This window comes from Delphinus delphis, chromosome 3 (assembly GCF_949987515.2).
Source record: "Delphinus delphis chromosome 3, mDelDel1.2, whole genome shotgun sequence".
In the NCBI taxonomy this organism is placed as follows: Eukaryota; Metazoa; Chordata; class Mammalia; order Artiodactyla; family Delphinidae; genus Delphinus; species Delphinus delphis.
The window spans coordinates 120,154,231-120,173,305 of record NC_082685.1 but is presented as its reverse complement, the minus strand read 5'-3'; the positions used below and the strand labels follow the sequence as shown (position 1 = coordinate 120,173,305).

At 42.4% G+C, this 19,075-nt stretch overlaps 1 protein-coding gene across 4 annotated transcripts in view; it reads left to right on the top strand.

Moving 5' to 3' along the window:
* Nucleotides 1-19,075, top strand: part of MAST4 (microtubule associated serine/threonine kinase family member 4) — a 569,289-nt gene that overhangs the window by 143,388 nt on the left and 406,826 nt on the right. Inside the window, exon 1 of one of the 4 annotated variants that reach the window (XM_060009393.1) lies at nt 1,324-1,841. The exons of the other annotated variants lie outside the window; for them this stretch is intronic. The gene's annotated coding sequence lies outside the window, so the exon portion shown is untranslated. Of the gene's footprint in view, nt 1-1,323; nt 1,842-19,075 lie in introns of those variants that run through there. 4 annotated transcript variants of the gene reach the window in all.

Below are 19,075 nucleotides of genomic sequence, written 5' to 3'. Positions count from 1 at the left end.
AAATTTTTGAATATGAGATTTCTTTGAATGATGGAAAAGTTGTGACTAAGAGATTTGATTTCTGTTGTATAGTGAACAAGTTTAGCTCAAAGAGGTCATTGGTAGAAGTCTATGGAAATAGGCAACAGAGAACACCTCCATCAGATGAATTTTACTGGGACCAATTTTCACTTTCCCTTTAAGTAAAATGTGGAAAACAGGATGAAGGGGCCTCATTTTCTTTTGGAAGGGGTTGGCAAAATGCTCTTTAACAATAGTCATGATGGCTATTTTTACACCAGTAGGTACTAAATGTACTTATCACCCAGAGGTCAGTCCCCAGTATTTGGGTCCAGTGGAGGTACTGGTGGTGTAAGCTAAGAGGGGAGTAGCAAGAGGGGCCTGCCGAGGACTCTGTGGTTCCTGGCTCTCTTTGAGTACCATTTGCTTTTTGATAGTTTTTGCTCTGCTTTGTAAACACGATACTACATTTTCAGCGAAGTTAGTTGAAGCAAAAATATATTTAGCTGTTAGATTTGCTTTTTCGAAAGGGGAAAAATACTGGAGCAGCACTTAATTGACCCATTTAATAGGAAGGATGAGGTAAATGTGTGTTTTACTTAAGTGAATACAGTGATCATGCAGTTAGGGGTATATAGCTATGGATTTTGGGCTGTAATCTGAGTAAGAAGAGTGGTTTTCATTGATGCTGGGCTTTGAAGGGGGAGTGTCTGGTAAATGATAGAGTACATTAGAAATCAGGTCTTTTGGGGTTTGTGTGTGTTAATGGGGACATTTAAATTACAAATGAAATATTTGAAGGGGCTTTGTTTAAGTGAAATTAAAGAAATGATGGTGTTGATTAGCTCTATTCCTTGGAATTCTGTGTATTTAAGCAGTATGGTACACACTTTGTCTGTCTACTGCATGCCCAAGCATTTGGTCTGAAGACAGCATTCTTTTTCATAATGAAATGTACATTAACTATGCAGACCCTTCATAGAGCAGTGTTCTAATCATTCTCTATTGATTTATACATCGCTTCAGTGCTGCATATTGAGGGTCTCTTGTTCTGCTTTACTCAGATTCTCATTCTCTCTACCTGACTTGCATAATGCTTTGGGACCCTGTTAAATTTTTTTTTTCCTGTGGGAAGCAGTCATGATAAGGACGCCCCAAAAGGTCAGCCGTAGTGTTGCTTTTTCTCAGCTTTCTGAAGTGCAGAGGACAAATAATGGGCTTAGAGAAATGTTGTCATTGTCCATAACTGATAATGGGTATCAGAACTTACTTAAAATTAATAAATGCTGAGTTTCCAGCTTTGGCATGAGCCTGAGTGATTTATTGCAAAATGCTGTTGCCAAGAGGATGTTTTGCATTTACCGAAGGGGTGGGGTAATGACAAGAGGACTGTCAGTGGTGCCTGGATTCCCTGCCAGGGGACCATTCTAGGCAGGGCCGTGAGCAGCCCCGTGAACAGCGGTGGTTCTTTGAACCTCGGGTTGTTGCTACAAGCTGCCCAGTACAAATAAGAATATTTTCTTTTATTTTTTTTTGTCTTAATGTTAATTTGAGCGAGAAGAGATAGAGATCTGGTTGGTGTGGATGAAGAACGCCTGCGTGGACTTGAATAAATAAATCGAATCCCTTGCCCTCCACCTGTAACTTTTAGAATCTCATTTGGATTGAAAGACTAGAGCTAGATTTTACACAGGAAGAAAACTCTGCTCACTTCATTACTATTCATGGTCAGATCCCCAAATCTCCTCCCTGAAGAGATGTATTCTTCCCAGCAAATTAAAACATCCTTTTTTTCTAGAGGCCACATGATGATGGTGTCAACTATTGATGAAGATGAATAGGTAATTCTTTTCTCAATTTATACATTCCTTTCCCCCCTGCTGTTCAGGATGGGGTTTGCGCATTTAAACCAAGAGCCAATATTTCATTTCCTCTCCTCTTTGTAGGTGGTACGCATTGTGTTAATCTCCTGGCTAGGTAATGGAGGAAAATATTTGAAAATGTGATGGCTCATTATAAGGGCATTTGACATAAGCATATTTGCTGATGACGGATTGCCAATCAGTGGTAATTTAAAGGGATTCTGAGCAGTAGTTAAAGCAGAACATTTTTCTTGCATTAATCAGTTACGATCAGGATAGCCTAAATTACAAATATCTGTCAAAGTCTCTAAGTAAAATGTAGGCTTTGGAAGCTGGTTATCAGGTGCATGTACGTACATCTTATGCTTATCTACTGTGTTTCTCCCCAACTTAATTAAATTCTCATGAAAGAAGACATGGGTTAACAACTTGCTGTTTTACTTTATGTAGCCATATACATTCTCAAAAAGGAAAAAAAGTACTTTTGAACACATTTTAGAAAATGAAAGCTGGGACTAGAATGGAATATTGACTTTCAAGATTTTCAAGATATTGGCAGTAGAAACACATCAAATTCTAATCTAAATAGGTTTGGAATGTTAATCAAGTATGTCTTGAGCAGTGTGACCTGTTACACATACTCCTTAAAATAGACATTAGTCCACCTCTGAAAATTATTGGAGTGGTTATGTTTTCATTTATGGAAAAACATCATGGATGTGCCCCAGGTGAGAAATGGTTGTTTAGAGGCGTTTTGGAGCTCCCAGAGAGATGCACAAGTACATAATAACACTTCAGTTTCATCCTGACATGCTTAATAATAAAGCAGCGTTGGGTGCAGCTTAGCAATATCCAAAGATCAGGACAGCTGTTACTGCAGAGCCACTGGAGTGTATCTGTCAGACATTTGCATATAGAACAAGGTGTTTCAGTTAATGTGTCATGAGAGTTTAATTACATCGCCTTTCTTGGGAGTTTGCTTGATTCCTGGTTCAAGAGCCTCCGGTGAGATGGCATCCTATCAATTTCTCTTCCTTTAACAGCTTTCACGTCTGTTACTGTTGAGTTCAGTTATATCTGCTCATTTCTAAAATATACGTAGAAATAAATAAGTTTTATGTATATATATATATTTTTTTCTGTCCCTCTCCACTACATTCCTGAGTTAAAACATGTCTTGTTATTTTAGCACTCTGTTTCTCTGCAGAGCATATATAGATATGAGGAACTCAGTAAATGTTGTTGTTGGCTGGTAAGGAGGAATAATCCACAGATCTTCCACTGGCTGGTAGCCCCAGAGCCACTTGAATCTCAGATGGAGTCCAGGGTACTCTGTGCTTACTATGTAATGTGGGACCATTTTTCCATTGCTCTCAAAATTCTTAACTGTTTTCTACTTCCTTGTTCCTATAGAAATAGAACTTAGCTGAAAATAGTTCGTCTCTGAATCTATGTACTTTATGTTCAAGACTAATTAGGTTCTTAGTGTTTTCTGAGGTTTCACTTTCCAGAATGGTGATGTCCAATAGACCTTTCTGAGATGACGGAAATGTTCTGTACTCTGCAGTGTCCAATGTGGTAGCCGTTAGCCGCATGTGGCTTTTAAGCTCTTGAAATGAGGCCAATGCAACTGAGGAACTGAATTTTTCATGTAGATTGAATTTAAATAGCCATATGTGGTTGAGGGTTACTGAAGCTTGAAAACAATTTATGTTTCTTTCCTGTTTTCTAGTTGTTCTTTGTTTCTCTCAGTGCTAGTTACTCCTCTTTCCTTCCATCTGTGCAACCTGTTAGCATTCCCTGCTCTATCCTAAAGAACATCATCTGCTTTGTATCTGAGAACATGTTTCTTGGAAGACACTGCAGAAATGATGAGAAAAATTTTAAAAAAAAGATCTCTGGTGCCTAAATCACTTGTCTGTCATTCTTTTTTTTTTTTTTTGACAGTGTAAATACAACTGATGTAGAGAAACTGAGCTTTTCTAAAAACTGAAATATTCAAGTGAATTTTTTTGTACCAATAATACAGCAAAAAATTATTTAAACCATTGAAACAATTGAAGTGCTCAGCTTGCTATCTTGGAGCTACAGAAAATACTTTATATTCAGAATTAATCATACAAAATAACTACACCCAGTGTAAGGATGCAGTTCAAAAATGCAGATGTTACAAATTTAGGTTTTATACAAATTTCATTTCAGTTTAATTACTATTACCTGTAAAAAGTGATGCCAGACATATTAGTAAATGTTACTTTTACGTGAATGTATGTGTGTTGTCCTCTACAATATCTGGTGTTTGATAAGAATGAAGGTGGTGTTGTCAGCTGCTTGGAAGAGAGGCTAGGTTAATATCTAATGTTATATATTATGTCATACATTTATTAAGTTGTTTTTCCTCCCAGTAGATGAAGAGGTACTTACTACAGGATCCATAGACTTTGAGGATTTACAGATAGCCTGAAATTGTTAGCGAAATGTTGTATTTATCCTGCCTCTGTGTTTATTTGAGGAAAAGAGCTATTATTTTTATAGAATCTGAGAACTTCAAAGGTCAAGAGTCACTTATTTGATTAAGAGATTCCTGATTGCAGGGGCTATGTTGACTTACCCCTTTATCCTACCATTCCTGTTATAGTGCCTTAACAGAGAGCAAACATCCAATCAATATTTTTTGGATGTAATTGGAAATCATTTCTTTTGAAGTTGATGCACTGCCTTTCTTTTTATCCAAGTAAAATGATCTATGATAACTTTTATTTTTTCAATGCTTCTGGTATAAGGTTTCCACTGTTCTACCTGATATGGTGATGTGGAACACTTAATCCTAGAGGAAATAGTTCTGGGATTTGGAGGATCTGGAGAAGTTAATTTTCCCATTTCCACTGCTTGCTTTCTGTTGAAGCTGACTGATTCCACTGCAAACCTTAGCACCATCCTGTTTTAACCTTCCTTACCCTCATACCATTGTCCCTTTCTTTCCTGTCTTCATCCAGAGAGGGTTAGTGACTCAGTTAACTTTTTTTTTCAGAAGTTAAACCTTAGACTGTTTAATGAGCATGTCCCTGCTATCACTGACACCTGCAAGTAGGACAGAGGCAGAAGATGCAAAATGCCAGGAGATGAAGAATACTTTGGTAAACATGTGGTTTGTTTCTTTCTGTCCTTTAGTGAGTGTGTGCCTTGGTCTGTGCGTACTTCCCAGCCTGCTGACACGCCCATGATTTGAGCCATATTATTACTCTGCATCACTCACTGAATTACTGGTTAATAAGATAGTAAATGACTTGGGAATCAAATGCAGTTTCTCAGGAGAGGTAGGAAGGCAATAACAACTATTTAGCTACTGAAGACGGCAATGGGTTAGTGTCAAAGGAAGGGATTCCTCCTGGAGTTATTCTACCAAATTCTTTAAGCCTTTTTAGGAAAAAGTTAGAATATGAAAAAAGAAAGATATGAGTAGTTGTTTCATAGTCTTACATTCAGGTAATATCAGCAGTGGTCCATTCCTTTTTTTTTTCCTCTGTGTTCTTCAATAGTTTTCTGAGTCATGCTGAAGGGAAAGGCCCATCATGATGATAGATGGTGTGATATATATATTTTCAAAAGATCTTGATAGCAATGAAGGAAAGTACTATTCTATGATTAAATTTGACAAACAAGAAACCTAGGCTTAGGGACCCCAGGGAGTACTTCCTTGGTTGAACATGTTTTCATCCCCTCAGGTATATCTGGGCTATCAGGGTCAATGTGTAGTCCATTCCATAAAGTCACTGTGAACAGGTCATTCTTACAAAATATGTACACAGGCACACATCCAAGCCAGAGGACACTTGATATATTACTTATCTTTTGCCGTGTAAGAAATTATCCCCTGCAGACTGAATCCAACAAAGCATACGGAGGCTCATACACCATGATCAAGCTGGGTTCATCCCAGGGTCACAAGGATGGTTCATCATATGCAAATCAATCAATGTGATACACCACATCAACAGAAGAAAAGACAAAACCACACGACCATCCCAATAGATTCAGAAAAGGCATTTGAATAAATTCAACGTCTATTAATGATAAAAAAACACAAACTCTTACCAAAGTGGGTATAGAGGGAACATATATCAGCATGATAAAAGCTACTTACGTCAAACCCACAGCCAACATAGTGCTCAGTGGCGAAAAGCTGAAAGCCTTCCTGTTAAAATCTGGAACAAGACAAGGATGCCCACTCTCACCACTTCTATTTAATATAGTATTTTTTTATTGACCTATAGTTGATTTACAATATTATGTTAATTTCTACTGTACAGCCTATTCAACATAGTATTGAAGGGCCTAGCCACAGCAATCAGACAAGAGAAAGAAATAAAAGGTATCCAAATTGGAAGGAAAGAGGTAAAATTGTCATTATATGCAGATGGCAGAGTACTGTATATGGAAAGCCCTAAAGACTCCATACAAAAACAATTAGAACTGATAAACGAATGCAGCAAGGCAGCAGAATACAAGATTAACATACAGAAATCTGTTGCATTTCTTTACACTAACAATGAAATATCAGAGAAAGTGAAAAAAAATCCTTTAAAAATTGCTTAAAAAAATACTTAGGAATAAATCTGACCAAGGAGGTGAAAGACTTATATGCTGAGAACTATATAACATTGATAAAAGAAATGGAAGATGATTCAAAGAAATGGAAAGATATCCTATGCTCTTGGATTGGAAGAATTAATATTGTTAAAATGGCCATACTGTCCAAATCAATCTACAGATTTAATGCAGTCCCTATCAAATTACCTGTGATACTTTTCACAGAACTAGAACAAATAATCCTAAAATTTATGTGGAACCACAAAAGACTCAGAATTGTCAAAGCAATCCTAAGGAAAAAGAACAAAGCTGGAGGCATAACCCTCCCAGACTTCAGACAATACTATGAAGCTACAGTAATGAAAACGGTGCAGTACTGGCCCAAAAACAGACATAGGGATCAATGGAACAGAATAGAGAGCCCAGAAATAAACCCACACACCTACGATAAATTAATTTTCAACAAAGGAGGCAAGAATACATAAAGGAGAAAAGACAGTTTCTTCAGCAAGTGGTGTTTGGAAAGTTGGACAGTGCATGTTAATCAATGCAGTTAGAACACTCTCTCACACCATACACAAAAATAAACTCAAAGTGGCTTAAAGACTTAAATATAAGACATGACACCATAAAACTCCTAGAAGAGAATATAGGCAAAACATTGTCTGACGTAAATCGTAGCAATGTTTTCTTAGGTCAGTCTCCCAAGGCAAAAGAAATAAAAGCAAAAATAAACCAATGTGACCTAATCAAACTTAGAATCTTAGGCACAGCAAAGGAAACCATAAACAAAACAAAAAGACAACCTACAGAATGGGAGAAAATATTTGCCAACGATGCAACAGACAAGAGATTAATTTCCAAAATATACAAACAGCTCATACAGCTCCATATCAAAATAAATAAATAAATAAACAACCCAATCAAAAAATGGGCAGAAGATCTTTCTTCTTGGAAAATAGACATTTCCAGACGTACCTGGAAAATAGACATTTCTCCAAAGAAGACATACAGATAGCCAACAGGCACATGAAAAGATGCTCAATATTGCTAATTATTAGAGAAATGCAAATCAAAACTACAATGAGGTACCACCTCACACTGGTCAGAATGGCCATCATTAAAAAGCCAACAAATAACAAATGCTGGAGAAGGTGTGGAGAAAAATGAACCTTCCCTTACAAAAGGGAGTGTAAATTTGTTCAGCCACCATGGAAAAACAGTATGGAGGTTCCTCAAAAAACTAAAAATAGAAGTTTCCATATGATCCTGCAGTCCCACTCCTGGGCATATATCCGGACAAAACTCTAATTCGAAAAGATACACGCATCCCAATGTTCACAGCAGCACTGTTTATGATAGCCAAGATATGGAAGCAACCTAAGTGTCCATTGACAGATGACTGGATAAAGAAGTGTGGTTGGAATATTACTCAGCCATAAAAAGAATGAAATAATGCCATTTGTGGCAACATGGATGGACCTAGAGATTATCATACTAAGTGAAGTAAGTCAGAGAAAGACAAATATCATATGATATCACTTGTATGTGGAATCTAAAAAAAAAGGAAATTATTTACAAAACAGAAACAGACTCACAACATAGAAAACAAACTTATGGTTGGTTTTCCTCCCAATGGGAAAAGGGAGGAGGGATAAATTAGAAGCTTGGGATTAATAGATACACACTACTATATATAAAATAGATAAACAACAAGATCCTACTGTATAGCACAGGGAACTATATTCAATATCTCATAATAATCTCTAATAGGGCTTCCCTGGTGGCGCAGAGGTTGAGAGTCCGCCTGCTGATTCAGGGGATACGGGTTCGTGCTCTGGTTTGGGAAGATCCCACATTCCATGGAGTGGCTAGGCCCGTGAGCCATGGCCACTGAGCCTGCACGTCCGGAGCCTGTGCTCCGCAATGGGAGAGGCCACAACAGTGAGAGGCCCGCATACCGCAAAAAAAAAAAAAAGGAAAAAAAAAAGAAAAAAAATCTCTAATAGAAGAGCATCTGAAAAAGTATATATATATATACAACTGAATCACTTTGCCTTACACCAGAAACACAGCATTGTAAATCAATTGTACCTAATTTTTTTTTAACTCCCAAACTTAGCTGCTTAAAAAACAAAACACAAGACCAAACCCGGTGAGTTATTACACCCAAAGTTTTTTGAGTTAGTAATTCAGGAGCAGCTTAGCTGGGTGATTCCGGCTTGGGCACATTCATTGCAGCCAGGGCTACAGTCATCTGAAGGCTTGACTGTGGCAGGAAGACCCACTTCTGGGACTTCCCTGGTGGTCCAGTTGTAAAGAATCCGCCTTCCAATGCAGGCGACAAGGGTTCGATCCCTGCTCGGGGAACTAAGATACCACATGCCACGGGGCAACTAAGCCTGTGTGCCACAACTACTGACCCTGCACACATCAATGAGAGGGCCCACGTGCCACATACTGCAGAGCCCACACGCTCTGGAGCCCATGCACCACAACTAGAGAGAGAACCCGCATGCTGCAACTAGAGAGAAGCCTGTGCGCCACAACAAAGAGCCCATGCCACATGAAAGATCCCGCACGCCTCAACTGAAGGCCCCACGTGCTGCAACTAAGACCCAACGCTGCCAAAAAAAATAATAAAAATAAAGGAAGACCCACTTCCAGGGTGTCTCTCTCAACCTGCTGGCCCATTGGTGCTGGCTGTAGTCTGGAGGCCTCAGTTCCTTACCACAGGGGCTTCTCCATAGGGATGCTTGAATGTCCTCATGACATGGCAGCTGGCTTCTCCCAGACGAAGTATTCAATGTATGGGAGGGGAGGAACGGATTGATGGACCAGTGGGGGAGGTGAGAGGAGAAGGAGAGAACAAGGAGAAACTCACAATACCTTTTACGGCCAAGTTTTAGAAGTTTACACACCATCATTTCTGCCCTGTTATGATTCTTAGAAGCAAGTCATTAAGTATAGCCTACACTGAAGCAGGGAGTGTTATCAAGGTCTACCTCTTAGAGGGAGGAGTACCAAAGAATTCCTTCCTGGGCACGTAATAAAGCTACCACATCTGAGCAGCTGAGAGTCCCTTCTTGGCCTTAGTGTTCATCCCTATACTTTGATTCCTTAGACCTGCTTCTACTTCTAAGCTCCTCTCAAGTCTAAGATCCATCCTGGAGGGGCTGTTTCATCCTGGAGGTCTGCTTTGCTAGGAGGAGGCTTAATTTCTTCAGAGGCTTCTGAGTGAAACATCTGTAAGACAAACCTTTCTCTTACTAATACTGATCATTTCTCACAACATAGCTTCTGAGTCACTCTCTCTTGACCTTGTTCAATCGAAGGACCCTTCAGGAAAGCTTGAAGCAGATGTGGAAAGCAGGGAGTGAGTGGATAACAACCTTTTCCTGCCTTTTACCCTGTCCTGCCATATGCATTTGAATTAGGGTTCTCCAAAGAAACAGGGCCCAGTCAAATTGACATATAAAATGAGCATCACAGGATCCTTTTCTTTAGGAACAGTTTTGGACTTAGTACCAGGAAGCACCTGTGACTTGTTCCAACTTAGAATGGGCTGCATTGTGAGTCCACAGGTCCTCTCAGAGCTCATTATGCTCTGTGAGGGAAGCTGACATTCACCCACACATTTTTACTGAGCATCTACCCTATCAATTAAGCCTCAGTGGCTTATAGCACAAAGGTTTATTTCTCGCTCATGCTTCACAACCATTGGGGGTTTGCTGGGGCTCTACTTGTATTGTCTGGGATAGGCTGACAGAGCAGCCTCGTCTGGAGCAGGTGGTCGCTAAAGCAGGGTTAGACGAGTGCTCTGGAGGGTCTCACACCCCCAGTTAAGCGCTTAAGCTTGCACGTGACACATACCGCTTTTCCTTACTCTCGCTGGTCATATCTTGTCACGTGACTATCCAACCCCAAGGGGCAGGAAGTGCAATATTGTTGTGTGCCGGGAAGGTGGAGAGCTCAGGATGGTCCATGCAGCGCTAATGGTCACTGCCCCTACACGCCAGGCACTCTTCTAGCCTCTGGGCTTTCACCAGGGAAGGAAACAGATCCTAATCTCTCCCTTCCTGAAGCTTCTGTTCTAATGGGCAACAATAAGCAAACAAGGACGTGTCGATAGGTGCTGTGGAGGAGAATAAAACAGGGAGAGGGTGAAGAGTGTATGTGTGTCCGTGGCCGGGCGGGTGCGGGGGGCAGCTCTAGATTCTAAAGGTATTTTGGGGAGGCCAGAGTAGATGGTCACGACATTCTCCTTCAGTCTGAAGATGCTGTGACAGGTCTGCCTTCTTACTTTTTTCGATTGTGGTGAACTTCTAGCTACTGCCAGGCCTGTGGCGTTGTGAGCATACCATATTCTTAGGCTGCTTACAGATAGATTTCATCTAACTTCTCTGACCTTTTACTGCAACTTGATTATGTCCATTGTTGATGAATACATTTTTGTTATGAAATATTGTGACTATAAGATTCTGAAGTGTCAGAACTCTTTAAAGATTTTAGGTAGATTGTTTCCCTCTTTTAAAGCAGTTATTAAAGTCTTGAGTTATTGATACCTTCCTTGTCATTTTCCTGTAGATTTTCTTTTTTCTTGGTTTAATTAGCTACGGTGATGAAGCGTGATTTGTTAAGTAAGAAAAATGCCCTGACTTAATTATGTTTGTGTAAAGTCATTTCGGTGTTTTCAAAAATATTTCTCAGAGTGGACTTTCCAGCTTTTTCCTTTATTCGTGTTCATTTGGGAAATAGAGAAATGGTGCGTAGTGCCCCATGTTTTAGTATTTACTTGTGGAACATAAAAAGTAAAATAATTTTACACTTGCAGATAATCCTGCTGTTACTGACTCCCTCCCCAGACAGAGGACACCCACCTGTTCAGCCACATCTTTCTCTAGTTGTTGCAGGAGAGGTCATTCTTATTTATTTTCCTTGCCCTTTTCCCCCGCCCCAACCATGGCAGGAATTCTGGGGAGAAAAAAGAAGAGATGGGTAAAACTGGTTTGCCTCAATCAGAAGGGAATAGTAGTCAGGTGTAAGGAATAACTGGGCCCATTCCTAACCCAGCTGCAGGGAATTTTTTTGCATAGTGACTCCTCCTCTCCTTTTGCACGTATGGAGGCATTGTAGCCTTATTTCAGTCTTCTTTTCACTCCTTCTCAGTGGTGCATCTCTTAACGCCTCGGGGTATTTGTCATATAATAATGCCCCCAAGTCCAAAGTAGACATTTATTCATGTGATGCATATGCAAAGTGTTGACTCTGTCAGGCCTTTTGCTAAGTTGTAGGAAGCACAGATAAGCGATTAGGATTCATGGGGGGCAGCAGACATACTATAACCAAGAAGAAGATTGTGTTTTCCTGTGTATTACGCTAAAATAGAGGAATTGGCAAAGCGTGGTTCTAATTTTTTTTCCACTGAGCAGGGAAGGTTATTTTTCACCATTCTGAACACTTTTCCATTCCATTTCTTATGGGTAGCATTTATTGAGGTGTGTTCCTCGCTCTCCTAGTCCATGTGGCTTTGGAACTGTGCTGTGAATGACTCTTAGGTTTCTTAGTCTTGTTCCAAATTAAAGGCTACACTGGGGCATTGGTCCACATACCTGTCTTGGGAAGGCTTGGGAAATCGTGGTGGTAAATCACCAAGGGTCCTAACTGCCTGTGGGCTCCTGCACCTCTAGGAAGAGGTAAGTGTGTGTATGGGTAGATGGTTGCTTTAGAACCAATCAGTTGTGCCCAGGACACCATTTTAACACTTGTGAGCAAAGCATAAAGGCTGATGTAAGCTCTTAAAGGAGAGAGGGGGGCAGAGTGAGGGCATCGGAGAACATGGGCTGAGGTAGGAGAGAATAGGAAGTTGCAGCACATCTTGTCTCAGGACACTGGACGATGAGTGATCTTGAGGCACACGGTACAGTAGTACATACAGTACAAAGTACAAAAGTCACAGCGTGTCTGTGCTGGAGCCGCCTCTAGCAGCTCCTCACTGTGGAATGCAGAAATCTAAATGGAAGATGTTGTGTTTTTCTACTTCGATCTTCTCACTAAGCATAATCTCCCAGAAATAAAGTCCACAGTGTTTATATCGGTGCCTGGCCCACAGAAGGCCTTCTGTAAATATTAGTTCCCTTCCTCCTTTCTTCTTTTGCAAGTCATTTCCCTGCATCAGTGAGGCTTCCGTAGCCTGGTGAGTTTGTTTTGGAAGTAGTCTTAGGAGGCTTATGTAACGTTAGGGAAGGAGGAAGGAGGAAGGAGAGGAGTTCAGGGAGCATCTGGTCCAAAAACAGAGAGTGGGAAAGGAAGCAGGCTCAGGGAAGCCTCTTTCGCCAGTCCAGGTGGCCCACACCTTGCACCAGGTACAACAGTAACATAAAGCTGTTGGTCTGTAGCTGGGTGACGGGGCTGGTGCTGCCTGCACAAAGATGGCATAGAGGAAGAGGATGGGTCTGATCGCTAGCCGTGGGGCTCAGTCTTTATCGGTCACCAGCTTTGATACCTGGGGCAAGTCACTTAAACTCCCGAAATAAACCTCAGTTTCCTTATCTGTAAAATGGGATGATGATAATACCATGTCAGAGGGTGCTTTTAAAGATTAAATGAGATAACCTGCCTAAAGCACTTAGTATGGTGCCTGGTGTGCAGTGAGGGCTGTGCCTAGCAAGGAAGAGAGGGGTGTATTGAGACCAGGGAAAGTGGGTGTTGGCCAGCCACCTTACTTGCTGTTTCTCACATGCTGAACTCACTGTCACTTCTGGGTCCTCACACTTGCCCTTCCCTTGGCTTGGAAGCTTCTTCCCCCTGCACCCCTCCCTCCAGGTCTCTGCTCAAATGGCTACCTGCCAGAGAGATGATCTCTAACCACCCATACAATAGAGTGGCATATCCTGCTGCTGCTTCACAGCCCTTAATTCTACCTGAAGAAAGGGGCTTGGCTTTGCTCACTGCTCTCTCCACACTGCCCAGACAGCACCTGGCACACAGTAGATGCTCATAGTAGATGCTCATAGGAGAAATCGGGCACTGGCAAACTTGTTCAGTTAAGGGGGCCAGATAGTAAGTATTTTGGGCTTCATGAGCCATATGGTCTCTGGGACAACTGATCAGCCCTGCTGATGTGGGCAGAGCGTGGATGGTATGTAAACGAATGGGTATGGCTGTGGTCCAGTCAATTTGTATTTGTCGTGTGGGCTGCAGTTAGCTGATCCCTGCAACATCAAGGAGTGGTGAACGTCAGGAATGAACATTCAGTGGCTGTGGTGGGCTTGGGCTTGGTGGCAATGGGGCCTCTCAGCAGTAGGGGATGACCATGACCATTACAGGAACTGGAGGACAAAGAAAACCCATAGCCCTGGTGGTGAGGCAGTCTGGCTTCTGGTAGCTGTGATGATACAAATGGATGGGGATGGTGTACTTCACCAGCCAGACCAGTCCAATGGGCATGGCCTTGTAGAAGAGAGCTATGCTTTCACATTTTGTGAACTGGTGTTTGTTAATCTTTGAATAAACATTTAAATGGCCGAGGAATTCATTGTTTAAAATCCCCATATAAGGAGAAGGAAAGTAATCTATCTACCTTTAAGTTTTATATACGAGAACCCTAGATTTATTAAAAGGAAGACTATATGCACAGCGTGCACTGTTCTGTTCTTGGCTGATTTCAAGCTCAAACTTGAAACTTTCCCTAATTTAGCACGTCTCTTGATTCCAGCCTTTAGATCCACAGGCAGGTCTCAGGCAAGAGTGGAAAAATAAAGACCTGGGGCATGGGAGCCAGAGCTGGGTCAGATGCTGACTGCTGAATTGCTCTCTGGGTCCACCTGCTCAAGTCTGTTTCAGACATGGTCAGATGTCAGTGTGTTCATGCTTTCCGAAGGTAGGGACTGATGGGCTCTCTACCTTGTTTATTGGGTCGGTTTTGTTTTTGATCTTTAGTGGTAGGGAAACAAAATTGTTTCTTCTTATTGGCTAAAGTAAGTATATATTTTCTTTAAAGATAGATTTTATTCATTTTTTAAGATTTTTGTTTACTTATTTTTGGCTGTGTTGGGTCTTCGTTGCTGCACACGGGCTTCCTCTAGTTGCGGTGAGCGGGGGCCACTCTTTGTTGCGGTGCATAGGCGTCTCATTGTGGTGGCTTCTCTTGTTGTGGAGCACGGGCTGTAGGTGAGCGGCTTCAGTAGTTGTGGCTCGCGGGCTCTAGAGTGCAGGCTCAGTAGTTGTGGCGCATGGGCTTAGTTGCTGCATGGCATGTGGGATCTTCCTGGACCAGGGCTCGAACCCGTGTCCCCTGCATTGGCAGGTGGATTCTTAACCACTGCGCCACCAGGGAAGCCCTAAAGTAAGTATATTTTTAATAGTAGTTTTAGAATTCTTGTTTATAGACATGATTAAAAAAGATGAAAGAACTCTCAGTCCTCTTCAACTCTTCTTGTTGCTGTGTTGGTCTTATTTACGCAACTCTATCCAATCCTTGGGGGCTGATTTGAGAACTCAAGGGATTCTTGACCATGAATTATCTTCTGTCTGTTTTTACTACACTGTGGCTTCTGTTGAATACTTCTTTTAGCAGAGCTATGAACCTGTTCCCAAAGGCAAGATCTTTTCCTCGCCTGATTTCAGCTGGTTGTTGGGAATGTCTTGATTTGTCCTTCACTCCTGGAACCTGGAGAAGAGTTTTCTTCCCAGCAAGTGTGGGGTTGGGGGGTCTGAACAGAGAGCTCCTGTTTGGAGCCAGACCCTTTTGTAGAGAATAGATAAAAATATGTGAGTTCCCAGTAATGGTTGGTCAGCCAATCAGACTTTTCAAGGACATCAGTAATCAGAAGATCAAAGTGATCAAGTTACTCATGCACTCATGACCCGAGTGAATAGTAGACTATGAAGTTGACGGATTCCTTTCTGAGAGTCTATCAAGCTATTCATTGCTCCTTCTTTCTCCTTTTTCTTCTGTCTCCCTCATTACATTTCCTACCCTCTCCCTTCCTCCTCTTACATGTCTTTCTGAGTCATTTTCTCCTTCCTACGTTTCTCTAGTTCATGTTCCCCTGGGGGCCTGGTAGGTTAGACCTGGCCTACTCTTGGGGGCTGGGAGTCCACGTGGTGGATGACGACTTGGGATTAAGCCCTGGGATGGTGTGACCAGACAGAGGAGAGCTGGGCTGTTAGCACCATGACCTAAAGCTCTAAAACAAGCCCTGAAGCCTGGCTGTGGCTCCCAGCAGAGGTGGGGCAGACTGTTCACTGGGCCGACAGGCAGGAGGCATTGAGGTCAGGCACTGTGTTGGGATCTGGTCCCCAGCAGTCTGCGTTTCAGAGGCAAGAGTCAGTCAGTGCCAGACCCTGGGCACAAGGCAGCCCCCAGACCTTGAGTTCTGGGGGCCCAGGCCAGGGAGAGTAGTAACTGAGAAGCAGAGACTCAGCCCAGGGTTACAGGGTAGACAGCTGGGCGGACCCTGTTCAGGTAGAGATCCAGGAGTAAGTGCGATTTGGTGCTGAGCCGGGGGAGCTACTGACTGAAGGTCTTGGGATTTCTTTATTTAGATTTGTGGACTATATTCATTTCTAAGTATTTAATACATTTAATGTTATATAATTATTTATTTATTATGGGTTATGTTTGCTAAGAGAGAAGATTGTTAGGCTCTGTGGTGAGAGCGGGACACATCTGGAATGGAAGCATGAGGTGACACGGAGCATGGGAGCCGACAGGGCATTAGCGTCCTTGAACAGGCCTTGTTGGGTCACTTTCTCCTCTCCCCATCTCCCTCTCCTTTCTCCCTCAGTCCTTTCTTTCTCTTTCTTCTCCATTCTCTGCACACTCTCTGGTTATCTTTTCCCTCTTGAAGAAGAAATGAAGCTGATAAAAATAGTTTGCATGGGCCTGCACCACCCCCCATCCCCAGAGCCCTCCCTTGAGTTCTCTGTTTGCCAATTTCTCAGTGACTGTTTTTCCTGTCCTTCTAAAATGTTTCCATTTTAACCAGGTGAGGCCCCTGAGCTGCTGAGAGCATGTGACTCATGCTTCTTAGGAATGTTTTTCTGAAGAGAGTTTATTTTGTCTCTTGGGTCAGGGTTCGGTTTGCTACCGCTACCCATGGCAGACTTCTTCAAACAAACCTTTCTTCCTCTTAATGTAAAATCATGAAATGAATATTAATTTATATGTTTGTCCAGTTAAAGAGCTTACACGTTATTTTACAAGAAGAGCATATTTTGAAGTTTCTCCCAGACACTTGTGGAGAGGTTTTTTTTTTTTTTTTTTTTTTTTTTTTGTGGTACGCGGCCTCTCCCTGTTGTGGCCTATCCCATTGCGGAGCACAGGCTCCGGATGCGCAGGCTTAGCGGCCATGGCTCATGGGCCCAGCCGCTCCGCGTCATGTGGGACCTTCCCGGACCGGGGCACGAACCCGTGTCCCCTGCATCCGCAGGCGGACTCTCAACCACTGCGCCACCAGGGAAGCCCGAGAGTTTATTTTTAAGGTCAACAGATGTTACTGATCAGAAGTTCTAGTGCTTGATTATTTTTCTTTTATGGTTCTGGCAAAATGAAGCGGGCGAAGAGAGGAAATGGAAAGGGGAAGAGAAGAAACGTTTGAGCGTTTTCTCTTCCTAGGAACTTGCTACTGATCACTTAACTTAATCCACAAGAGTCCTGGAGGAGGAAGTAATTTTCCTTATTTTATAGGTGAAGTTATCATTCGCCCCCTGTAAGTGGCTGAGTGCTGTCCCAGCTGTAGGCTTGTTTCACAGCCCTGCCTCCCCATCTCCCCTGTTTTCTGGTCCCCTCAGGAAATGGGATGTGATGCTCCCACTGCTCTTAGACACCCGCCATGGTGGGGCGGTTGGTGCCTGAAGAAGGACGGATGTTTAGGGTCAGACTGCGTGGCACCGATGGTGGGAGAAACTCTGCTCTTCCTCCTACACCTCCTCTCAGAGAAGGTTTAGCTGCCAATTATTCTCCATGGTTGGTTTTCATTTAGTTGAAAAAAACACTTGTCTTTCGGTGCTTATTTCGCATTTTTCATGTTCCTTCTCTTTCCTTCTCTGGAGCAACAGCAAATTGTTCCTCCTGCCGTAACACAAAATAGTTCTTCTCAGCCTCAGACCCTGTGGACTCAGGTATTTCCCCTCTACGGTACTTAGCACAGCAGCTTCTTAACAAAGAGGATTCTCTTCATACGTCCTACTTAGACCAACTTGTTTAGAAAATAATTTTTTTCTGTACCCCATTAAAGAAAAGCTTGAAAAGCCCAAGCTAGAAGGAAAATTACCAAGTGTTTACACACCACTCTGTTCCTTCAGGCACTGGCTTCAGGGTCCCCGAGAAGACCATAGTCTGTGTGAGTGAATGATAGTTAACTCCTTTCTGCGTTTCAGGCATTAAGTGACACGCATGGCTTAGCCAGTACAGTAAGGACCGGAAATTAACTAGGTGCTGGACCACAGCTCTGCTCAAAGCCGCTACAATCCCTCATACCTAACTCCTTTGTTACATTTGCCATGTTGTTTCATGGTTGTGCTTTTGTGTCTGTCTCCTGCACTCTGGTAGAAGTGTCCTAAGGAAGATGACTATGTGCATTCTGTTTTTTGTCTTCAGCCCTTAGCACGATGTCTAGTTGTTAAAACAAGTCTTGGTTGATAAAGCATTTATAAACAAAACCCATAGAAAATCCTACAAGTCAATTATAATAGAGTGGTGGACACCAGCAGGACTGCAGGAGTAGGTAAGGGGAGCAAGGTAACAGATTGTAGGTCTGGAAATCTGGGTTCTGGTCAGGATTCTCGCACCAGAAACCTAGGCGGTTATCTTTGCAAACCTGGGCGATTGACTTGGCTGGGCCTCTGTCTTCTGAAAAGCAGGAAATTAGACTACAGGTGATTGGATTTTGTGATTCTGTAATTCTGACTTGAGGATTTCTGCTAAGAAGTCCTAGAAACCGCTTCTGTAGACTGCCAGTTAGGATTGAACTAGATCATTCAGATTGGTTGACACCAGAGTGTAAGACCCAGCCTTCTCTGGGGAGCCTTCTAGGACCGAGGATGAAAGAGGGAATTAAAATCAACTTTCCAGGGCTTCATGTGCTTTGCTGCTGTGAGCCCCTCTCACGGTTTGGAACAGTGGAAGGACCATGGGCTTTGGAGTTAGGAACCTTGGGCTTGATTCCTTTTGTACCTCCTGTGGAGCTGATAACTTTGGAGGGGTTAATGTTTCCCAATGTGTTTGCCCATTGGTAAAATGGGACTACTACTGCTACCTGCCTGGGGGTCCACTCTCCCCACCAGAGGGGGAAGCTGGCACAGAATGTCAAGTTTTGTGGCATCGTGGAGATTTTCCCCTCTGACTTTAAGTGCAGGGACAGTGACTGGTAAGGAGTATATTCTCTGCCTGCTGTGTTAACCGCGGTCAGAAACTTTAGTTATGTTGCTGATGGGGACATGATGGTGCCGGGGGAATTTAATGTCTTTGGATAAGTAAACGACTTCAGGCAGAGATCAGATCCCTAACTAAAGGTCAGAGACACATCTAGAATATTAAAGTGACAGGAAAATAGGTGATATGTATGCAAAGTCAGATCAGTATATTCCCTGTGCTTCCCCAGTGTCATTGTTTCTAA